This window comes from Lagenorhynchus albirostris, chromosome 21 (genome assembly GCF_949774975.1).
Source record: "Lagenorhynchus albirostris chromosome 21, mLagAlb1.1, whole genome shotgun sequence".
Classification (NCBI taxonomy): domain Eukaryota; kingdom Metazoa; phylum Chordata; class Mammalia; order Artiodactyla; family Delphinidae; genus Lagenorhynchus; species Lagenorhynchus albirostris.
The window spans coordinates 6,081,555-6,105,656 of NC_083115.1; the positions used below are offsets into that span (position 1 = coordinate 6,081,555).

Below are 24,102 nucleotides of genomic sequence, written 5' to 3' on the forward strand. Positions count from 1 at the left end.
CACCTTAAATTTACATGTTATACATCAGTTACAACTCAATAAAGCTGGGGGAGGGGAAGAAAATTCTTGAAGATGCTCCAGACATTTACACTCACCCCCATCCTCCCCAAGACTGCATGATAGGAAGTGCTCACCGCAAATCCCAAAGACAGGTCACCACCACCATGGCTACAGGCTTGGGCCAGTGGGCAGGGTTTTCTCTCAAACCAGCTGCCCATGGCTCTAATCGTAAACTCTTCATTCTATGATCAAGACCCAGCAGTACAGCAGCAAATTCCTTATTCCTTTGAGTTGATAGACATGTTCACCCATCCCAAGTGTCAGTGAGACCTTTCACACAGATGAGGAATAGGATGTGGACACTTTGCAGTGTGGGAGAATTGCCTGTCCTTCATATTTTCATTCATTCAACCAAAATTTGGTATTTAGTATTTACTAACTTACAGGCCCTTTTCTAAGTCCCTGGCATACAGCAGTGAATTTGATGGGCAAGGTCAAAGGACATGTGGGCACTATTTACAAAGAACTGGACTGTTCGACCTCATCTTTATTTATGTCATGTGTGCCCTCATCACACAGATATTTGCTGAGCATCTACTATGTCTATGTAATGTGGGCCACAAGGAGGCAAGGAAGAATCAGAAACAAATCCTATCCTCCCAGAGGAGAGGTAAGACATACATCATGAATAAATCGAGTGCATAGTTTAAAGTGGTAGGTGCCATAAGCCAGGAGAGAACAGGAAGAAGTTCAGAGAGAAAAAATAATTTGTCCAGGTTACTTTTTACTTAGGGAGGGTCTGGAATGAAGACACATGTTAATTGCGCCATCGTGGCAACTTTCAGATTTACTCTGTAATATAGTACAGTGTGGGCTTAACGTTTATTGCTGTTGTTACTGGTGGTAATGACAATGTAATTTGCTGTCATTGTAACTGAGGACACATCACTGCACCCCTTCTTTAGGAGGTGGGTGTTATAAAACTCTGGAATTCCATTTCAGGCCTTGTCAGGAGTTGGGTATGGTTGAGAACTCCCAGAAACTGGAGATATGCCTCTTGCAAGATGCAGAGTGGTGCAGAGGTTAAGTGAGTATGCTGTGGAGCCGGACTGCAATTCAAAACCAGCCTTCAGGGGCTGGCTTTCCGGCTTGCCTGCTGTGAGGCCACGGGCAAATCACTTGAACTCCCTGTGTGTGTATCCCCATCTGTTAAATTGGGGTGATAACAGTATTGGCCTCATAGGGTTATATGACAATTAAATGCATGTAAAGCATTCACAACAGTGCTCAACAGACAGTCTAGCATGTACTCAATAGTGCCAGTCATTATTATTGCTCGACCTCATACAAAGTGGTCTCTTAAAGGAACAATCAGCATGGTGCTAGGAGGACACTTATTCAAGTAATGCAGCTGTCTTCCTGTATTTAAATATCACTGAAAGTCATTTATATGAATTTAGTTTAAAAATTCTTCCTGAGTTCAACACAGGCGTTTTAAATATTTGAATACTTTTTTTTACTAAAATAATTTTTATTCACATTTAATGTAATTTTTTTTTTTTTTTTTTTTTGCGGTATGCAGGCCTCTCAGTGTTGTGGCCTCTCCCATTGCGGAGCACAGGCTCTGGACGCGCAGGCCTAGAGGCCATGGCTCACGGGCCCAGCCGCTCCGCGGCACGTGGGATCTTCCCGGTCTGGGGCACGAACCCGTGTACCCTGCATCGGCAGGCGGACTCCCAACCACTGCGCCACCAGGGAAGCCCCTAATGTAATATTTGATACATACGAAAGGGTATAGGTTTGCATCATGTATGTAAATGTAAAGCATCTCTGTGTTTCTTTCCTTTCCTATTTCCTGGTCTTTCCTCCAGAGGTGATCACTATCCTGAATTTCGTGTTTATTATCCCTTTGCTTTAAAAAAAACCTAAAAAAAAATTAAAGTATAACATACATCACAGTAAAATTCACAAAACTTCAGTGTACAGCTTGATTAGTTTTTACAAAGTATACACTTATGCGACCACACCTAGATCAAGATGTGGCCCATTACTGGTACTGCAGAAGCTTCCCTGACACCCCTTTCCTGTCAGTTATTCACCCACTTTCACTGCAAGGTAACAGCTGTTCTGACTCATGTCTCCAAAGATTAGTTTTGGAATTATTAGGTTTGTAATCTTGTGTCTGCCTTCTTTCAGTCAGCATTGTATTTGTGAAGTTCATCCATGTTCATCTAACCATATGTATTAGCACTTCATTCTTTTTCATTGGTTGAGTGATATTCTGTTGTGTGAATAAACCACCCAGTTCATTCATTCTACTGTTAATAGACATTTGTGTTGTGTCCATTTTTTTGTTGTTATAAAGAAAGCTGCCATGAACTTTCCTGTATATGTCTTTTGGTGCATGTATGTACTCATTTCTGTTGGGTATAAAAGGAATATAATTGTTGTGTCATAGAGTATGAACATATAATAATAGAAACTTCCAAACAATTTTCCCAAGTGGTTGTACCAATTTACATACTGTACCACCAGCAATATGTTTGAATTCTAGTTGCTGTACAACTTTGCCAACACTTGATATTGTTAGTTGAGCAAAAAATTTTTAGCCATTTTGGTGGGTGTACTGGGCTATTTCTCTTGATCTCTATTTCAGTTGCATCCATTAATTTTTCATATGTTTCACTGCCATTCGGTTCAAAATATTTTCTAATCTCCATATGTATTGCCAACATCTTCTCCCAACCCGTGTTTGCCTTTTTTCTTTATTGATGGTATTTTTGTCATTTTTGTTTTGTTAGAAGCTTGATATTTTAATGTAATTTTTTTACTTTGATCTATGGATTATTTAGAAAAGTATATTTCTTAATTTCTAAACATCTGGAGGTTTCCTAGTTATGGTTCTGTTTTGGACCTCTTGCTCAGTTTAACTGTCATCAGAGAATGTGTCTGAATGATGTTAATCCTTTAAAATATACCCGTAGAAGTATGTGAAAATCTCCAACTATACTTGTGGATCTGTATTTTCTTCCCCTCGTTCTGTCAGTTTTTGCTTTATATATTTTGAAGCTATGTTATTATGTGTGTACAAGTTTAGAATTGCTATATTTTTCTGTTTTACCAAGCCTTTTTTCATTAGGAAATATTATTCAGTAAAACTGCTTGCCTTAAAGTTTATTTTGTTTGATACTTGTTTAGATACACTACCTTTCTTTTGATTAATCTTTGCTTTGAGTATCTTTTTCCATCTATCCTTTTAGTTTCAAACATTTTGGAGTTATCTGCTGCTGCATAACAAAGCACTTCAAAACTTAGTGGCATAAACCAACAACTCTTTTGTCTCCATCATAGGTTTTGTGGGTCAGGAATTTGGACAGAGCATAGCAGAGATGCCTTATCTCTGCTCTATGATGTCTGGAATCATGGCTGGAAAGACTTGAATGGTTGGGGGTTGGAATCCTCTGAAGACTTTTTCACTCACCTGGCTTGTACCTGGACCAGGATAACTGGACACTGAGCTCAGTGAAGACTTCCCGTGTAGCTTGGGCTATGCTGGCAGCCTCAGGGCAGTCAGGCTTCTTACACAGTGGCTCAGAGCTCTGCAAGTGAGAATATCACTGAACAAGGCCTAAGTTGCATAGCCTTCTATGACCTAGCTTTGAAAAATCTAGGTGTTACTAGATTTTTGAAAGTGTTTGAAAGTGTTATTTCTGCCATTCTTTTTTTTTTTTTTTTTTTTTTTATGAATACACTTGTTTTTTGGCCGCGTTGGGTCTTTGTTGCTGCGCATAGGCTTTCTCTAGTTGTGGCATGCAGGGGCTACTCTTTGTTGCGGTGTACAGGCTTCTCATTGCGGTGGCTTCTCTTGTTGTGGAACATGGGATCTAGGTGCGTGGGCTTCAGTAGTTGTGGCACGAGGGCTCAGTAGTTGTGGCTTGTGGGCTCTAGACCGCAGGCTCAGTAGTTGTGGTGCATGTGCTTAGTTGCTCCACGGTATGTGGGATCTTCCCGGACCAGGGCTCAAACCTGCGTCCCCTGCATTGGCAGGTGGATTCTTAACCACCGCGCTGCCAGGGAAGTCCCACGCCATTCTTTATTTGTTGAAGGAGTCACAAGACTGTCCAGATTGGGGAGGGGAGTTAAACTCCCACTTCTTAATGAGAGGAGTGGCAAAGGATTTGTGCCTGTGTTTTGAAACTGCTGCACAACTTTTCTTTCTGTATCCATATGTTTAAGTTGTGTTACTGGTAAGTTGCATGTAGTCAGATTTTATTTATTTTTATCCAGTCTCACAATCTTTGTCTTCTAATTGGAGACTTTCATCCATTTATATTTAAAGTAATTATTGATATTAAGGTTTACACTGATCATCTTACTGTTTACTTTCTTTTTGTTCCATGTGGTTTTTATTAAATCTGCTCTCCTTTCTTTCCTTGTTTGGATTAATCAAGCATTCAAAAATTATTCAATTTTCCTACTCCATTAGCTTGTTATTGGTACATTATTTTATTATTCTTTAGTGATTACCCTAGAGGTTGCAACATGTACCATTATTTTATTATAACCTACCTTGAATGAGTATTTGTTTCACATCCTGGATGATGAAAGAACCTTACAACACTTTAACTCCACTACCTTCTTCTTGTCTTTTGTGCTATTGTTAACATATATTTAATTCTCTCTATATTTTGAACCCCCCAAAACATTAGTATTATTGTTTTATACAGTAAATATGAATTTAGATTTATCCATACATTTTACATTTTTGGTGCTGTTTATTCCTTTGTGCATTACTATGCTTCCATCTGGAATTATTTACTTTCTGCCTGAAAAAATCCTTTTAGTGTTTCTTTTAACACAGATATATTAATTATAAATTCTCTCAGTTTTTGTTTGCCTGAAAATATCTTTATTATGGCTTCACTTTTGAAGATTATTTTCACTGAGCATTGAATTTTAGGTTAGCAATTACTTTCTTTCAGCACTTAAAAAATTTCCTTTAACTATCTTCTGGTTCCCATTTTTCTGTTGCTTTTAGCTATCAGCTTTATTGTTGCTATTTTGAAAAAATGTGGGTTCCCCACCCCTTCCCCGGCTACTTTTAATGTCTTTCTCTTTGTCTTTGGTTTTCAGCAATTTTTCTGTCCTTATTTCTTTGTATTTATCTTGCTTGGGGGTTGTAGAAAATCTTTTTTTTTTCAGATTAAAACATTTTTAATTCATTTTTTTATTGTGGTAACATTGGTTTACAACATTATATGTTTCATGTTTATAACATTATATTTCTAATCCTGTATACACTACAGTGTACTCACCACCAAAAATTTACTTTCCATCTGTCCCCATTCACTTTATTCCCTTTACCCATTTCACCCTCCCTCCCCCTCCCCTTCTGGTAACCACTACTCTGTTCTCTGTATCTATGTGTTTGTTTGGTTTGGTCATTTTTTATTATTCTTTGTTTGTTTTTTATATTCCACATATGAGTGAAATCACACGGTACTTGTCTTTCTTGGTTTGGCTTATTGCACTTAGCATAATACCCTCTAGGTCCATCCATTTTGTCACAAATGGAAAGATTTCACTCTTCTTCATGGCTGAGTAGTATTCCATTGTATATATACACCACATTTTCTTTACCCATTCATCTGTTGATGAACACTTAGGTTGCCTCTATATCTTGGCTATTGTAAATATGCTGCTATGAATATTGGGGGTGCATATGTCTTTCGAATTAGTGTTTTTGTATTCTTTGGATAAATACCCAGAACTGGAGTTGCTGGATTGTATGTTATTTCTAGTCTTAATTTTTTGAGGACTCTCCATACTGTTGTAGAAATTCTTTATTCTGTGGCTTAATATCTTTCATAATTTTTGGAGAATTCTCAGCCAGCATTTCTTTAACAGTTGCTTTTTTTTTTTTAACACACTTATTTATTTTTGGCTGTGTTGGGTCTTCGTTGCTGCGCTTGGGCTTTCTCGAGTTGTGATGAGCAGGGGCTACACTTCATTGGGGTGTGCGGGCTCCTCATTGTGGTGGCTTCTCTTTGTTGTGGAGCACAGGCTCTAGGTGTGCAGGCTTCAGTAGTTGTGGCACGAGGGCTCAGTAGTTGTGGCTCATGGGCTCTGGAGCACAGGCTCTGGAGCACAGGCTCAGTTGTTGTGGCGCATGGTCTTAGTTGCTCCGCGGCCTGTGGGATTTTCCCAGACCAGGGTTCGAACTCATGTCTCCTGCATTGGCAGGCGGATTCTTAACCACTGCACCACCAGGGAAGTCCCTCTTTAACAGTTGCTTTCATCCTGTTATCTCTCTCCTCTCCACCTGGGACTCCAGTTACGAATGTGCTAGATGTTTTTACCATGTCTCTAGATCTCTCATGCTCTGCCCCCCTCTCCCTTTTCATTCTTTTCCTCTGTGCTTTGGCTACATCTAATCTGCTTTTGAACATATCTATTCAATTCTTAATTTCAGTAATTTTATTATTTTCATTCTAGGGTTTCCATTTGACCCTTTCCTGAACAGATTCCAGTTTCTGGGGAAAATTCTCCATCCTTTCCGTTCCTTTTTTGGGGAACGTATTAATAATAACTTTTGAATTTCCTATTTGATAACTAATATCTGCATCACTGTTTTTTCTGTTACTTATTTATTTTTCTTCTTGATTTTGAGTCATTAGATCCTATGTCTTGCCTGGTTATTATGTTTCTAAGGTTCATCCATGTTGTTGCAAGTAGCTGTAATGCAGTGCATCTATTTTTACTAATTTCTAATAGTTCACAGTGTGCCTGGACCACAGTTTATTTCTCCTATTGGCTTGTTGATGGTCATGTGGTTTGTAGACTCATTTAAAAAAACCACTCATTTTAAGTTTCTTGAAACCCTTTAAAATAATTAATTCTGCAGTTATTTTGAGCTAGAGAGCTAGCCAGTACAGTGTGTTTTGACCACGCTGGCAATGGACCCTTTCAATGATGTAAGTACCAGAATGTGCTGTGAATACTATTTCTCCATTATGGCCTTACTCTGTATCCCAAAAGAAGCCCATTACAATTTCAGAGCTATTTATTTGCAGTTGCTTTGGCCATGTGGGTGGGTAGTTGGCTTCACATTGGGGGCACGAAAATCCGGAGCTGGGCAGGATCAGCTCGTTCTCTGTGGAGTGGAATGGGGGCAGCATGATGAAACCAGGTTTATTTAGTCAGTCTCTTCAAGAGGCCGTGAATGAAACTGGAATAAAAACTCAGGAAGCTGGTGCCTGCTTCCAGTCTCCTGGGAAACAATTCCAGCTCCAAAACCCCTGTACATCATCTGAAGTCCTCGAGACAGTTATGCAAAGTGGCTGGGTGCTGCTGCTGGACGTTTCGTTGGAGCCTGGGCACTTGGAGGCAGTGTGGGGAGGTGGAAAGAATACAAACTACATTCAGGCTGACCTGGGTTTGAATCCCGGCTTTGACACCTACTAGATTTTTTACAAAGGATGACTTATTTAACTTCCTTCCTCTTCAGTGTTCTCATCTGTAAAATGGGCGTGCGAGAACCTTTTTAATTGGATTCTTGTGAGAATGTTATGCCAAGTTATATTAAAGATGGCTAGGATAATGCCCGGCAATATTAGACGGCCGATAAAAGATAGCTTTGTGTCATCGTCATCACTGTCATCATCATTCCCATCACCACCAGCACACAGGAAAGCTTTGGCAATGAGCATGGCTCTGGTCCCCTCAGGAGGGCCTGCAATCTTTGCTTCTCTGCTATGCAATGTGGTAAGATTGTGCTCCTGTGCAGGATCTTAAGTTATTGCTGTTTCCCAGGACTTGGTCATTACATTAGGACCTTTTCCTCAAAGAGGGAAGGAGAAGGGCTCTAACTGATTAGGAATGGGGTAGTCAGATTTAGGGCAAAGCCTGCTCTCATGTAGAGTCAAGTGTCTCTAAGCTGACAATCAATTGGAAGAAGAAGACAAGTTATGCAACCATCTGCACCAGGGAAATTCACACATAGCAAAAGATTTTCCTCAGGGTGACAGGGCTTAAGGCTGTCACTGAATCCACCTGAGTTTTAAATACATTGACAGATGATGTCCACATAGGCTAAGAAGAGAACCAGTTTAGGGAACCTAGCTGGTCCCAGGGAGATGAACTGATGGCGTGCCATCAGCTTGGTTTTGTGCTCCAGTTCAAGTCAGAGGTCCACGGAGCAAGGTTCTGATCAATCACCTTCTAACAAGGTGCTTGTTCATGTGCTGGATCATTTCTTCATGAAACCTTTATGGGGATTCTCCTGTGTGCCCAGTACACTATGTTAGGTGCTGCGGGAGATACAGAAAGATATACATGTGTATATATAGAGAGATCTTTGAGTTCAGCAAATTCCTTTTTTTTTAAATGGACATGTTTGTTTGTGTATTTATTTATCTATTATTTATTTTTGGCTGCGTTGGGTCTTTGCTGCCGCGTGCAGGCTTTCTCTAGTTGCGGAGAGTGGCGGCCACTCTTTGTTGCGGAACACGGGCTCTAGGCGCACAGCCTTCAGTAGTTGTGGCATGTGGGCTCAGTAGTTGTGGCTCGCAGGCTCTAGAGCGCAGGCTCAGTAGTTGTGGCGCACGGGCTTAGCTGCTCCGTGGCATGTGGGATCTTCCTGGACCAGGGCTCGAACCCGTGTCCCCTGCATTGGTGGATTCTTAACCACTGCGCCACCAGGGAAGCCCTCGGCAAATTCCTTTCTATGGCTTATATACGTGAAAGCAGCTTTAAAACATGGAATAAAGTGGTGAGGTCATAAAGTCATAAGAGATGTGCAGGTTAAATTTTAGGGGTGTTCAGAAGAAGGAGATATATATCTATTCTTGCTGCCTCTAATCACACCTTTCTCTGTTGAATTCTTCATGTCATTGCCACACTAATCATTGTAAAACACCCCTTTCAGCATGTCTGGCTTTTTCTCAAAACCCTTAAATGAGTTTCTATTTCCAACTGAACCAATTTCAAAGTCCCTTTCAGATTGTCTTATTACCTCTAGCTCTGCAGGTGTGATTTCTTCTTCTTGCTGGGATGAGGGTTGGAGGGGTGGCGTATGTCGATTGCCTGCCGTGCTTTTGGCTTTCCTCATATATTCTGTGATTCTGGCCTGAGTGCTTCTTCCCTTGGGGATGTTGTCTGTGGGAATTTTTTTCCTGTTGATGTCTTGGGCTGTGGAGTACCCACAGGACAATCCTATGCTCTCCTCCATGAGTTTCTGTACTGAGAGATAATGAATTAGGGTTTTTACCTCAAGAGACAAAGGACTTCCACACCTGGCCTTTGAGCTGTAGCTTGAGCTGATGAACAGACACTCTCATTTCTGTTGGTGGATAGAGAGCCCAAGTTCTACGAGTTCCTGGTTCCAGGTAGGGAACCAGGCTCCTGCCTCTGGGGCTATGGTGTCTCTGACCTTGCCTTGGCATTAAAACCCCAGCCCCTGTAGCCCGTGTTTTACTGAAGACCTGGAAGCCTTATGTGGGTCACTCCCTAAATCTATCTCTACACCTAACCTGACCCCTAACCAAACCCCAGAGCTGTAGGCTTTTTATCCAACTGTCCATTTATCATCTCTATTTGGTTATCTTATGGCCATCTCAGATTTAATGTAGTCAGAACAGGACTCCAGATGTGTTAAACACCATCATAGCATTCCTATGTATAAAGGCTTAATGGGTACCTGTTCCCTAGTGTCACTTTAACAGCTGTGATCTTATGTATGCCATTATCTATGTATACATTATATTGATAGCTATATGGGTCTATACACTACACAGCATGTGTATGTACGTAGACCATAGTTATCTGGATTAACTCAGATGTGCTTTGCTTTAGGTGTTCCGACAATCTCAAGATTTACAAGAAAGTGCTTTTTGGATAACAGCTGTCCTGACACTAAGTGTTCCTTGCTGCATGGTTTTGCCTTACTTGCAGTGAGAGGGGAAGTAATTCTCACACCTTCCCCCCTACTGCAGACGCTTGAAAAGTGTGCTCCACCCACTATGTTCATCAGGATCCCTCAGGGTTCTTTTTAAAAAGACTGCTTTTTAGACACTCCCAAGCTAAACTCTCTGGGTGGGGGCAGATAGGGCTCAGAAAGGCATATTTTAAACATGTTCTTCAGGTTACTCTTAAGTGAACTGTGGTTGGAGAACCACTGCACAAATTTCTTTTCTCCTTTGGCAAATCATTTAAAATATTTATGGAAGAGACTATTCCAGGGAGCCCAGAAAAGAGGGGGCTGACTTGCAGCCATCCCTTTCCACACCAAGGATTCAATGCCTGTGTCCATCTTGCCAAGTGTAACTTTGGACCCTACTAGAACTTTCCAGAATTACTATTGCTACTTAAACATTCGTTTCCGTGCTTTTCATCTTGTTGGTCTAAACACACAAACGTCAGCAGAGGAGGATGAAGCTTGGATATCATTAAACATTGACCTACTGTCCTGGTTTGCCCCAAACTGAGAGGTTTTGCGGGATGCACGGGTTTCAGTGTCCAAACCACGAAGGTCCTGGGCCAACTAGGACGAGTTGGTGCCCCTAATAAATGAGTCTTACAAATCTTATGTGTTGAAACTAATGCTTCAGGAAATAACAGATTTGAAATCCACATGGGTTATAAAATAAAGGAGACTAGTGTGGGATGAAAGGTATTCTGGGACTGGTCAGATTCGTGGGGCAGGATTGAGCAGTTCTCAATGTTGAAATGCAGGCAGATCCTCCCGTGTATCCGCCATGTTGGATGGGGTGGCCACACTTCTTCCAAGTCACATTGTGTTGACAGCAGTGGTGGGAACACATCTGGAGTGAGGAAGTTTGTTTCCTACCCTGAGAGGAGGCTGCCCTTCCAACCCAACAATGAGGTGTTCGGTGCCTTGTTCCATATTCCTAACTTGCGGTGAGAGCAAATAGAGTGTCTTAGGGCCTGGTGGGGGGTGTGGAGTGGTGGGCAGTCCTTCCCATGCTCTGATCGGAATCTGTGCTCAGATCTGGTGGCTGGGTGCCATTTCTCCTGTCCCTCTTACCATCCTCCCCAGCAGGAGCGACTTACCATTAAGCCAGCAGGACAGTGCCTATTGTCCTTAGTGCTTTTAAGGACTCAGAAAATGTTTTAGTTTTTCTAAAACAATGAGAAAAAAATCTTTTAGGTTGAAGAAAATATTTTCTTATATAATATTAATACATATACCAATGCAGTCGTAAAATAGAATTTTAATATAAACATTTAAATAAAAGTTAACAATAATAGGGCTTCCTTGGTGGCGCAGTGGTTGAGAGTCCGCCTGCCGATGCAGGGGATATAGGTTCGTGCCCTGATCCGGGAAGATCCCACATGCCGCAGAGCGGCTGGGCCCGTGAGCCATGGCCGCTGAGCCTGCGCGTCTGGAGCCTGTGCTCCGCAACAGGAGAGGCCACAACAGTGAGAGGCCCGCGTACCGCAGAAAAAAAAAAAAAAGGACATCTGTTAATAGGATCTATGCTTCGAATTTTTTTTTCTGATGATGGGAATGGATGCAATGAGCCTTTACTCCTCCCAGCCCCCAGACATAGCTCCTCCATCCAATGGAAGCACAGTGAGTAGGTCAGGGCCAGGAATAAGATTGCTGCCAGGATCAATCTCCTTATGGGGCTTGAATATGCAGCCTTGACCTCATAATCAGCCAGGGGTACTAGGCTCTGCCTTTCACTCAGCAGATTCCTAGCCAGATTTAGGTGCTCTGGTGTCCTCTACTCCTATTCCTGTCAGAACGGGGGAGGACAGGGGAATAGGTGTCTCTTTGCTGCTTCCAGTCACCAATCCTTCTTCCCTGGGAGTAGAGGTGCCCTGTACAGTCTTCATCTTGTGTGCCGTTGAGTTTTTCCTCTTGAAAATGGTTCCATTTGTTTTTTTTTTCCGTGGGAAATGTCAACAAAACTTCTCAGAGCAAGACTTGTGATGTGTGTGTGTGTGTGTGTGTGTGTGTGTGTGTGTGTGTGTTTGAGCAGGATGGTGAACTGTGGGTAAAATGTGGACTGGAACGGAAAAAGACCCACCACTGATTGGGTGGCCTCTTGGCAGCAGCTGCTCTACCAGGTATCACACCATTCAATTCTCAAGACAATCCTGAGGGTAGGAAGGATCCTCCGTGTCTTAAAAACGCATAAGCCGGTACATATGTAGGTGGACAGCCTGTAAGTGGCAGAGTCAAATGCAGTTCCTACCCTTGACCTCAATGAACTCTTCCACACAAACGAATCACACTGTTTGTGTCTGTAAAGCATAGTGGGAAAGTAGAAATTCTATAAATATTTGGCTAATCTGATTACAGAACCAGCCATTGTGGAAATACAAGCAAAAGAATGATTTCTGGAGACCTGTGTTATTTAGGATTTTTTCTCTGCCCAGAGTTACCTTCTGCGTTTTTGGTCTTCCTCACCTTCTGACATACTAAACAACGACAGTGACAGCAGCAACTACATGGCTGGCTCTGGAGGGATAAAGGACACTGACTCCCAAACTAATGAAGCTGGTAAAAGTTTTCACTTGAACCCAATGCAAGGGTTTTTAATTTGTTTCCTTGTTTTCTAATAAGTCTGTTCTTTCAATAACAGTGCACATTTTTACATTAACATTCTAGACTGCTTTTATCCTTTAAACTCTTATTTATATTAGAATTAATTTCATGACACAAAAGCTTGAATTAAGCATTTACCTTTCCAGACAAAGAGACTTTCTCTGTGCAGATGCTGCCTGCTAATATGTATGAAGGCCAACCCATGTAAAAAGGGAAGTTTTTAAAAAAGGTTTTTCATTTCAGTTAAAAATGAGCAACCAACCAAGAATTCAGCATTTGAGTATATTGCCTTCTTATCATTTCCCTATAATTAAAAATATGTAATGTAATTGTGATATGATTGTAATGAAACTTTGTATTTTATGTCATACATACAAATGGGTCTGTGTTTGTGTAGGGGTTTAACTGCGTGCTGGTGCATTCATACACACACACACACACACACACACACACACACACACACACACACACAGATCCAGCCCTGCTCCTCTCATCCAACCACCTGGTAATAACCCTTCCCTCTTTTCTTCTCCATGTTGGGAGATGGAGAAACACGGTCCCTCTCCCTGGGATTCTGATGTCCCAGCTGGACGATGGGAAACAGTGCCTGGCACTTTCACAGGGTGTTGCTGCCCAAGATTTTCCTTTGCAGGGAGAGGAACTCTGGCTCCACCTTGCCTCCATCTCCTTAGGTTGTGACCAAGTAGCCCCTAAAGACTGCAATTCTTTCTTTCGGAGTCACAACGTACTTCAGCGGACAATTTCATCTTTTTCAGCCTGCCGGCCTCATCTGCTCACTTTCAGAACATATCTCTTTGGGTCATACAGTAAGTGTGGGGAGGAATAACCAACACCATCTTTTTTTTTTTTTTATAAAACAGATTTATTGAGGTATAATTTACCTACCATAAAGTTCACTGATTTTAAGTGTACAGTTTGATGAGTTTAGTAAATTTACACAATTGTGGGCTTCCTGGTGGCACGGTGGTTGGGAGTCTGCCTGCCGATGCAGGGGACATGGGTTCGTGCCCCGGTCCGGGAAAATCCCGCACGCCGCGGAGAGGCTGGACCCGTGAGCCATGGCCACTGAGCCTGTGCGTCTGGAGCCTGTGCTCCGCAACAGGAGAGGCCACAACAGTGAGAGGCCCGCGTACCGCAAAAAAAAAAAAAATGTATACAGTTGTGCAAGCATCACTACAATCCAGTTTTAGGACATTTGCTTCACCCCACAGTCTCCCGGTGCCCATTTAGAGCCAACTCCCTGCCTTCGTCTCAGGCAACCACTGACCTATTTTCTGTTTCTAGAGATTTGCCCTCTTTAGAAATATCTTACAAATGGGATCATATAATATTTACTCTTTTATGTTGGCTTCTTTAACATATTTTTCGAGATCCATCCATATTGTTGCAGATAACAGTAGTTTGTTTCTTTTTATTGCGGAATAGGATTTTACTAGATGGCCATACCACATTTTGTTTATCCATTCATCTATTGATGAAGAGTTGGGTCATTTCCACCTTTTAGCTATAGTGAATAATGCTGCTGTGAACATGGGGATAGAAATATCTCTTTGGGTCCCTGCTTTCACTTCCTTATTTTATTTTTTTTAATAAGAAGAAAAATTTTATTTCAAATAGGTTCAGTGGTATGTGTGCTACAGCAATGGCTGGTTGTAGCTGTTTCCTTTCAAACCTTCATTGATGTATAAATTAGACATTATTTGGGAATGATTAATTTCTGGTAAAATGTAGATTCAATCCAACATCATGCCAATTTTTACTTTTATTCTAGACCTTATTTTAGTACTAGAGGTTAAATTTTCATCACCAAAAAATGATAATAATCTTACAGCTACTCCTAAGGTAATGAGCTGTCCTCACTGTTGCTTTGAAAATATACCCCTAGGTTGTTAAGAGAAATTACGAATTCATCCAAATCTGTTATTTAATTCTTCAGTCATCATCTACTGTTGGTTTGATTGTCAACTCCTCTTCTTATTTGACGCCAACCAGCTAAACGCCACTGTTTCTCAACTCTTCGGCTAAGGGCAATTTTTTCTCCTACTTCTGTGATTTTGCCCAAATCAGCCTTGACTGCACTAACTCTTCCTCCTGTTGACAGGGATCCTATGTCCACCATAAGGATCATTCTTAGACACTTCATTCTTAGACAGCTTTTGCTGCTTTCTTGTCTCCTTCAGTGCGTACACCTAGAAGCCATCTAAGCAGGAAATAGGAAATTTCCAGTCTGTGAAGATCTCAGGTAAAGCTCCAACTGCACCAAGTACCTGCCCCACCATTCTGTCAGCCTGGCACAAAGTGGGGTTAATTTTTGTTCCAGCTCCAATAAGCCCTCCTGGAGTAGCATCCTGAAGATCATTATGCTCTGCGAAAGCAATACAATTTTGGAAAAGGTGGGTTTTCTCATGAGTTTTCCTTCACTATTTTTGGAACAATACCAGGTCTGACTTCTATCTCCTGGCCCACCTTTAATACTCCTTTTAGAATACTACCACCATCGACATCCCCCTTAAGGTCATCAACTTCACAGCCAGGTTTGTTGACATCAAAGGATCTAATAACAAGTTGGAGTTCTGAAGTAAAGTCTCTTGGGGGTACTGGAATGTTCTTTACTATGTACTCACAGACAACTTCAATATTGTATTTTAGCTGAGCAGCAATTAGAATAATAGGAGGTCCTTCTGCTACTGTACCTTGTACAAATGCAAGGATCTGTTCATACTGTCCTTTAGCCTGGCTTTCTTTTACCAAATCAATTTTATTTTGTAGAATCAAAATATGCTTCAGTTTCATGATTTCTATAGCAGTCAGGTGTTCAGAAGCTGTGGCTGAGGACAAGACTCGTTTCCAGCTATCAATAGAAGAGCTGCATCCATCACTGTGGCACCATTCAGCGTAGTAGCCATCAAACTATCGTGGCCAGGACAGTCAACAAAGGAAACATGTCTGACTAATTTGAAGTTCCCTTTGGCCCCTGGAATGTCTGTAGGAAACTCATCGGGTGTACCACTTCCACAGGATCTATAACATTCTGGCCGAGGACAACTTGGGTCGTCAAGTTTATAAATCTTAGCATTAGCATAGCCAAGTTTGATTGTAATATTATTTTCTAGTTCATTTTTGAACCTGACAGAGTGAACTCCAGAAATAGCTTTTACAACTGTAGATTTCCCGTGAGCTACATGACCAATTGTACCTATATTAATTGTGGCCTGTCTGCTTATAACTTCATGTGAAAGTGGCGTCAACTTGGTAACATCCAAAGTGGAGAGATCTTGCCGAGAAAGGCGTGGCTGCACTAACGTCACACCAGCCTCGCCCCACCGCCATCTTGCCTAGAGAGCTCACTTCTTTTGAGTATATATCTAGAAGTGGAATTACTAGATCACATGGTAATTGTATTTAATTTTTTGAGGAATGCCGTACCGTTTTTTAATAGCAGTTGTATCATTTTACATTCCCACCAGCAATGCACAAAGGCTCCAATTTCTCCGTGTTCTCGCCAACACTTTTTTTTTCTGCTTTTTAAAGATTTATTTTATACAGGCCATCCTAATGGGTGTGAAGTGGTATCTCATTGTGGTTTTGATTTGCATTTCTCTAATGATTAGTGATATTGAGCATCTTTTCAAATGTTTATTGGCCATTTGTATATCTTCTCTGGAGAAATGTCTATTCAAGTCCTTTGCCAATTTTTTTTTTTTTTTTGCGTTACGCGGGCCTCTCACCGTTGTGGCCTCTCCCATTGCAGAGCACAGGCTCCGGACGCGCAGGCTCAGCAGCCATGGCTCACGGGCCCAGCCGCTCTGCGGCATGTGGGATCTTCCCGGACCGGGGCACGAACCCGTGTCCCCTGCATCGGCAGGCGGACTCTCAACCACTGCGCCACCAGGGAAGCCCCCCTTTGCCAATTTTTTAATTGGGGTGTTTGTGTTTTTGTTGTTGAGTTGTAGGAATTCTTCATATATTCTGAATATCAATCCTTTATCAGATATATGATTTCCAAATATTTTCCCCTATTCCATAGGTTTTCTTTTCACTCTGTTGATAATGTTCTTTGATGCACAAAAATTTAAATTTTTGATGAAGCCCAACTTATCTATTTTTTCTTTTGTTGCCTGTGTTTTTGATGTCATAGACAAGAACTCATTGCCAAATCCAGTGTCATGAATATTTCTCCCTACGTTTTCTTCTAAGAATTCTATAGTTTTAGTTCTTTCATTTAGGTCTTTCATCTATTTGAGTTAATTTTGGTATACTGTGTAAGGTAAAGAACTTCATTCTTTTTCATGTGGCTGTTTTCCCAGCAACATTTGCTGAAGACTGTTGAATGGTCTTGGCCTCTTTGTCAAGAGTCATTTGCGCACATGCTAGGGTTTATTTCTGGGCTCTCTGTTCTATTCCGTTGGTCTATATGTCTGTTTTTATGCCAGTGCCACACTGTTTTGATTATCGTAGCTTTGTAGTATGTGTTGAAATCAGGATGTGTGAGACCTTCTCCAACTTTGTTATTCTTTTACAAGATTGTTTTGGCTTTTCAGGGTCCTCTAAGATTCTATATGAATATAGGATGATTTTTTTCTATTTCTGCAAAAACATTGTTGGGATTTTAATAGATTGCCCTGAATCTGTAGATGGCTTTGAGTAGTACTGACATCTTACCAATATTAAGTCTTCTAATCCATGAACAGGAACATCTTTCCATTTCTGTGTCTTCTTTAATTTCTTTCAGCAATGTTTTGTAGCTTTTAGTATACAAGTCTTTTGCCTCCTTGGTTAAGTTTATTCCTAAGTATTTCATTCTTTTCAATGTTATTGTAAATGAAAATGTTTTCTTCATTTCTTTTTCAGTTTGTTCATTGTTAGTGTATGGTAATGCAACTGATTTTTGTATTCCCTTCATAACTTTTAAGACATTGATCCACCATCATTTGACATCTAGGATTTCTTTTGAGAAGTTTGATCCATCCTGATTCCCATTTCTTTATATGCACCTGTTCCCTCCACCTCTACCTTGACCTATGGACTTTTTATGGATTATCTCTTTATCTTATTGTTTGAAATTTCACAATGACCTTCCTAGATGTGGATTTTTTTTTCCATTCACTGTGCTAGTCACTTGGAGAACCCTCATGTCCTTTAGTTCTATAAAATTGTATTTAATTTTTCCATCAATAATTTCCTTCCAGTGAATTTTTCTCTTCTATTCTTATGAAATTCTTAGTATTTGGATTCTTATTCTTTGGGTTTACAGCAAGTCTTCAGATCTTTTCTACTTCTATTTTCTACTTTTTTTTTTTTTGGCCATGCTGCATGGCATGCAGGATCTTAGTTCCCTGACCAGGATCAAACCCATGCCCCCCGCAGTGGAAGCTTGGAGTCTTAACTGGACTGTCAGGGAAGTCCCTCTATTTGCTACTTTATTGTCATTTAGTTATAATTTATGGGAGACTTCCTTACTTTTTAAATTTTAATCCTTTTGAATAATGTTATTTTGGTTATCAATTTTAATTTCTAAGAGCTGTTTCTTGTTTTCAAGTTGGGCATTAATAGCACTAATACCTTTTAAATAGCATTTTACTTCTGCTTTATGGATGAAAAAATCATGTTTTCTTTCTGAGAATATTATGGCCTTGTCTATTTTCCTTCCAAATTCTTTTTCTCATGTTTACTTTCCATTGTATCTTCTATGAAAAGGATTTCCTTAAGGGTCTGATGATTTCCTTAAAGCTCTTTGTCTATGTTTAATTGGAGTTGTTTTTGACTGGGGGAGGGGATTTACTGGGGGAGGAGGATCAGGTTGCCAGTGACTCTTTTCACTGTATCCCTCTAGTGTCAGTATGTTGGGGGTCTTTTTTTTTTTTTTCCTACCAGAGAAGTGCCATCCAGTCTCCTGCTTTAGAATTCTGTTGATGTGTGTGAGGGTGTACTTGGCTGCTTGCATTTTGGAAACAGAGCAGGAAAGGGTGGAGGGTCCTTCATATGTAAAGAGTAGACTTTCATGGAATTCTCTTATTTTCACTGTTTGCCTAGCTCTTGAGCTTTGATGAACCCATCTTCCTGAATTTAGAATCTCCTTGGTTTAATTTTTTTTCAGAGAAAAGACTTCTAGCTTCCTTGAGTAATAGGGAAGGCAGATGCTTGGCTGCTCATGTTGGTGAGGACTCCTGGGAAGTCCATGTGTTCTGAATACAGACTTTCAATCATTTCCCTTCTTTTCACCGCAACTCCTACATCCACAGGTTTGTTGGCTGGAGGTTTGCATGCAAGCTTGGCAACACCACAACACTTTGAATGTATTGATTTTGTATTTAATATCTGGTGAGGCAAGTCCCTCCTCACTCTTCTGAATTTTCTTGGCTAGTCTCAGACACTTATTTATTTATATGAATTTTAAAAAATCATGGAAAAGAATCTAAAAAAGAATACATATACATTATATATAACTGAATCACTTTGCTATACACCTAAAATGAATACAACATTGTAAATCAACTATATTTCAATAAAAATGAAAACAAACAAAACAAACACAAAATTACAAAGCATTTCTATAGACGTGTACAGATCAACACGAATTTTATAATAATTTAATTTAGTTTCCCAAATAACCCTGTTAGGGTTCTAGTTGAATTCTTATTCATTCTTGTATTTCTAGTGCCTTGCACAGGGCCTGGATCACGTTAGGCTTTCAAAAAACATCTGTTAAATGGAAATAAACCTTTGATTCCAGTGCCTGGGCTCTTTCTGTTACACCGTCCTGTCTGATTTGTGCACAGATCACAGAGTCAGCCGGAAGCAGAACCAGAAGAACTCAGGTGTCATAACTCACCATCCAGCACTTTTTATACCGCATTTGTACCTGTAAAACACTTCTGAACATTTACACACGACCCAGCACAAAGGAATGTACCAGAGTGAACGGAAGGTCATAAGCCCATAGGAGACAAAGAGTTTTAAAATCCTGAAGAAATATCTCTGCCTGGGTCAACCCGTCCCACCAGCATCACAAGCTTCAGTGTGGAGGAACAGGAAGGACAGGTAATACCCGACAGGTACATTTATGTAGGGGCAGATGGAATGTTATCAAATTTATTTATGTTTTCCCATAGGAGGAGCTGTATTTCAATGGCATGAATATGAGTGCAAAAATAGGATGGTTTATCTGCCACGTCTGATCCATGTGGAGTTTAAGTCATAAAGTTTATTAGTGCCCCTGATTTAATATGACACATTTCCAGTGCAAATTGCTCTGAGATCATCGTGTTCATAAAATATGACAGAAATCTTTTAAGTGTAAGCATAAGTTCTGAATTAATTTAATAACCCAGTCTGGAAAGAGGCACATGGTTTAAAACATACCATTATGCACTGGACTCCTGCTTTCCTCTTCTACCCGCCCCCCCACCCCCGCTTCTCGTGCCACTTTTGAAAAGCCCTTCTTCGTGTCTTGAGTCAGCCGGCCTCTTCCCAGAGCTCAGGGTTTTGCCTTCTCAAGGAGGTTTGGAAGGAGATGTATTAGCATGGCCAAGGTGAGGGGGTCCGTCCTTCTGTATCCTGGGGGCCCTGAGCACAGCTGGTTTTAGTTTTTAATGGTACCCACCCGAGAGAATGATTTACCGCCCTTAGTGGGCTGGGTGGTGCGTTGGAGTACCAGCAGGCAAATCATAACATTGGAAGGTCACGGTTGCAGGGGGTGTGAATGCGCCCCCCTCATCCTTCCAGATGGGAAAAAAATTACAGCAGCAGGACACATGCCCCGACTCTCAAATGCACATGACATCACAGTGTAAATTGTGAATGTAAGGCTCTTTATCTCGTGGCAGCGTAAAACAAAACAAAATTTTCACCACGACAAAAAATAGAATAAAGAAAAGCTAGGAGCCCTTTGGTATAACTCGACCAACAGGGTATTCAGCCTTCCATCTCATGGACGGACCGGTGACACCATGTCAGAGAAATCTGAGACCCGCACTCACCACTCATGCTCAGATACTGCAGGGCCTGGGCTTACTCCATGCTCACTTGCTAACTCACTTCCTGGGCAATCTTGTCTTTTTTCTGGACCGTGGGGTTGCCCTTTGCACTGGCAAAGGAGGCTGGGACCCTGTGCTGGGGGGGACCCTGGGCCCTCCCTAGACGAGCTCTGGGGCAATCCTCTGGTTTGTTCCTAATTCAGCCTCCAAGCAGAGCCTGGAAGGGCCACCCGAGTGCCTAGTGATGAGACCTCTTTCCTGGTTGTGCTTCCGAGACGAAAACAGGGCAACGTGCTCCTAGTGGATCAGCTCCTCCCAGGTGGCTGCCAGCGGCTCAGAAAGGATGCTCTGCCACCGTCCGAATTTTGCTTGAGGGGCACCATGGAGGGTGAATATCATTCTTCTTTCAGGTTTCTGCCATCACCTCTAGAAACTGCCAATAGCAAGAGCTCAAAGTAGGTTTTAGCAAGAGATCCCATATCATTCCTTCTAGGGAGAAGCTTCTTTTTCTTCAGAGCCCGGCTCACGTCCCACATCCTCCATAAAACTGTCCCCCCCAAAACCAGCCAACAGTGTGATGTCTTTCTTCATCGGCCTCCCATTGCCTTCATTACTTAAAATATACCATTTGCTCTCAGTGGTATTCCCACTGGCCCTTTCACTGTGCATTGTCTTGTTCTGTTTTCGGATTACTTCCTGTGGGTAAGTCTCGTCGCCCAGCCAGGCTATAAATGCCAACCCCTGTCCAGGGGTTTGCAGTGTTGGGGAGGGTGGTCCTCAGTGAATTCATGCTTATTTGAATCAGAGAGAAAATTGGAGTCTGGGCTGTGGGCTGAGGGCTGAGGCTGGGTGTGTACCAGCCTTCCTGAGGAATGGGGGGGCACCCTCCCCGGGCAGAGTCTGTGGAGCCTGGACACAAGGAAGTCCTTCCCTCCAGTTTCCAGGCCTCCCTTTGCACCCATACCTGTTCTCGGGACCCCTGGCCTCTGTCCTTTTCTCCTTGCTTCTCTCTCTAGCTACAGCACTTAGGTCCCCCATTGCCTTGTGTCTGAAATCCAAATCCCTCAAAAGTCAGCTCCACGGTCATCTTTTCCAGAGAGTGTGGCCCAGTCCCTCTGCTGAAAGTTCCCTTTCCCCTCGCTGAACCCCACTGGCATCTATTTTCATCTCTTTGATGGTACTGTTCAGTTTCTCCTTTTAGTTATTATATTTGTGCATGAACTCCCTTTTTTTTTTTTTTGTATTAACTTTTCTACTGTTGCTGCAACAAACGACTGCAAACTTAGCGGCTTAAAATAACACAAAAGTATTACTTTACAGGTCTGGAGGTTAGGAATCCAACATAGGTCTCACTGGGCTAAAATCAGCGTGTCTGTGTTCCTTCTGGAGGCGCAAGTGGAGAATCAATTTCCTCGCCTTCCCCAGCTTCTGGAGGAGGCCCACATTCCTTGGTTTGTGGCCTCTTCCTCCATCTTCAAAGCCAGCAACACTGCCTTTTTCTGGACCCTTCTTCCATTGTTACATCTCTCTTTTACCACAGCTGGGGAAGCTTCTACCATTTTAAGGATTCCCATGATGGTTTGGGTCCACCCGTATAATCCAGAAGAATCTCCCCATTTCAAAGTCCTTAACTTCAATCACATCTGCCACCTTAATTCCCTTTGCCATGTGATGTAACATATTCACAGCTTCCGGGGATTAAGACAGGGACATCTTTCGGGGAAGGCATTATTGTGTTTATCACATCTCCCTTATACCAAGAGCTCCTTTTGGTTTTTCAATAAATATTTTCCAAAATTCAATTAAGTGCCGGGCACTGCTCATGGAGCAGCAATACAGAGAGCACTGAGACATAATCTCTAGCCTCAAGAAGTTTAGAACCCGGTAAGACAGATGCAGAAACAATTACAAGACAGTGTGACACGTGCGATAGTGGAGCTGAGTGCAGACAGTAGAGGTAGCCCAGAGGAGGGGTAGATGGCTTTTTCTGGAGTAAGTAGTGGACAGCTGGTCAGGGAAGACCTCACCAAGAAAGTGACAACTGACCAGGTTCTGAAACAGAGTCCAGGTTCACCAGGTGGATGGCCAGGTGGGCTGGAGAAAGGTATTCTAGGGCGGAGCAGGCACACAGCATGTATGGGAGGTAGCATGGTCTTTGGAGGGATATCACACATGGTTTTGAGTTGCTGTGGCATTAGGTGTGGGAAGAGGGAAGCCAGTCTGGAGAGGCTGGTGGGAGCTGGATCCCAGGAGGTCTTTCATGCCAAGAAGCTTGGATTCTATAGTTGTAGGAAATGGGGAGGTCTTCAATGGCCTTAGGGAGAATTATATGTCAGAGAGGTTGGTGAAAACCATAAGGGAACAGTGACACAAGGCAAGAGAGAGAAGAATTTCGGAAAGGAGGGATGCATCAACAGTGTGAACATTGGAAGGAGGTTGGGTCACCAGAAGAATGAGCCCCATCCTTGGGTTGGAGAGTGAGAGATTTCTGGTGACCTCAGTGGAAGAGGTTTCCACGGAGAGAGATTTCTGGTGACCTCAGTGGAAGAGGTTTGCACGGAGAGGTGGGGGCAGAGGCAGCCTCCAGTGGACTGAGGGCTGACTGGGAGGTGAGGAAGGGAAAACACGTGGTAAAACCAACTTGGCCAGGAAAGGGAGGAGAGCCCTGGGGTGATAGCTAGCGACAGTGGTCCCAGGGAGATTTTGTTGGTTGGATCTGCATCTGCTGGAGGTCACCAGCTGCCCTCAAGTACCCATCCCAGTGTCAGACATGTTGTAGATACTCAGTGATGGTGTGAAGAATGAATGCATGATGCATATTTCCTGGAAGAGGCTGAAGCAACATCACAGATTTGCTCACCGAGGATTCTTCACTGTCCAGGGGCATCCTTGGAAGCAGCTGAAGTCACGAGCTCTGTTCCTAATCACGTGCTTTCCTGAAGCTCGAAAGGCACCCGGCCAGGGTGTCAACACCTCAGGTCACACCACATCACACAGAGCCTCATTTGACTTTCAGGCTGATGTCAGCATTTTCTTACCTTGCTGAGAAGCTCAACTTGAAGATGACATTAATTTACATTTGCCCATTTTCAAATAATGCGTTCCAGATCCGAGCCGGCAGCAACGACTCAGAGGGAGATGCTGGCATTTCCTGGATGGAAAAACCTCTTCCCTGTATGCGGGAGACTGTGTGTGTTTTCAGGACATTCCTTGGGAAACGGTCCACCAGTTTCCCAGGGAGTGTAATCCCACTTAACACCAGGGAGCCATGCAGGAAAAGAGACTCATCCTTTATCACCAGGAGGTGATGGAATTGTGATGCAGATGGCATGTTATGGGCTCCTCAGTTTCAGAAATGCCTATTCTCAAGGTTAAAAATATTTCCCACATAGAGCTGGGCATGTACCCCAGCCAGCGTGTGGGGAAACAGGATTCCTGCAGAGCTGGGCATTGAGGTCCAAGACCTTGGTCACGGGGAGAGAGTGATGGCTCAGTTGCTGGGATACCCACCCAGGTCCAGGTGCAGGATGA

General features: G+C 42.2%; 1 long non-coding RNA gene and 1 pseudogene across 1 annotated transcript in view; one reads left to right on the forward strand and one right to left on the reverse strand.

Moving 5' to 3' along the window:
- The window catches only part of LOC132512607 (uncharacterized), a 163,774-nt gene that overhangs the window by 23,478 nt on the left and 116,194 nt on the right, over positions 1–24,102 (forward strand). The gene's annotated exons all lie outside the window — the stretch shown is intronic.
- LOC132512782 (eukaryotic translation initiation factor 2 subunit 3, X-linked-like) lies at positions 14,528–23,458 on the reverse strand (annotated as a pseudogene).